At 40.5% G+C, this 932-nt stretch overlaps 1 protein-coding gene across 1 annotated transcript in view; it reads left to right on the forward strand.

Moving 5' to 3' along the window:
- The window catches only part of ADRA2A (adrenoceptor alpha 2A), a 7,127-nt gene that overhangs the window by 5,570 nt on the left and 625 nt on the right, over positions 1 to 932 (forward strand). Inside the window, exon 2 of the mRNA XM_017735176.1 lies at positions 1 to 932. This exon is cut by the window's left edge and continues 1,703 nt beyond it; it is cut by the window's right edge and continues 625 nt beyond it. The gene's annotated coding sequence lies outside the window, so the exon portion shown is untranslated.

Here is a 932-nt window from a genome sequence, read left to right on the forward strand (position 1 = left end):
TATAAGTAATTAATTTTGACCCCCTTGTAAAACCCAGTATTGTATTCTTGAATTTGAATGTCTTAATTTTTGTAAGGCAAGCAGCTTTGAAACTGTGAATGCTTTAATTATCCTTGATACCTTAAAAGTCTTTCTTTTCCTACCCCCTGCAAAGCCCCTCACTCATAACCACTGAATAACTAGAGCCATCCCCCTACCTGACAGTTTGATAATATTACCAACATTTCCAAATTCCTGTCTTTTTATTTTTTTTAATTTTGGCTGTAAATCTTAGGATCACAGACCTCATCAGACTGGCTAATTTTGTTGGGGTTTTTTATGTCATACCTATTCCTGTTTAATTTCTGTGTTGCCAGTGACACGATACAGCTGAGATGGCAACTGTTGTCTCGTTACTCATTAGAGCAGACCCTGATGGAGTGGTGGCTTTGCTGTGCAGGCAGGGATGTCCCAGGCAACGGAGATGGTCTCCCTTGCATCGTGAGCCTTGGGACCCAGCCAAGCTCCCCACGAGTTAATCTCGTTTGATATTATACCACTCTGCAGCACTGAAATGTGTTCCATGCTCACTTGCTTCCTCCACCTCAACTGTAAATAGGTAATGTTTCAAAGCAAACAGCAGGGCTCTGCATATCATGTTATCTCATCTGTGCTGATTTGTGATGGTTTAACTCCTGCAGGATTTCCTGCAGAGAGGAGGGGGTTCTTGCACAGTGGCTGTTCATCTTTCTCCATTAAGAGAGAAGAGTTCAGTTTTTAACCTGCCAGTCTCATCTTTCCTAGGAAATAGGGAAGCATCCCTCTTTCAGTCTTATACAAGGCAAAACTCTGAAATGGGAAACTTAACTGCCAGTTTCTCCATTCTTTTATAGTGTAATTAAGCTTTTTCTTTTTTTTTTTTTTTTTAAGTGTAAATATTGTGAGTTTGGCGC

This window comes from Corvus brachyrhynchos, unplaced genomic scaffold (genome assembly GCF_000691975.1).
Source record: "Corvus brachyrhynchos isolate BGI_N302 unplaced genomic scaffold, ASM69197v1 scaffold705, whole genome shotgun sequence".
Classification (NCBI taxonomy): Eukaryota; Metazoa; Chordata; class Aves; order Passeriformes; family Corvidae; genus Corvus; species Corvus brachyrhynchos.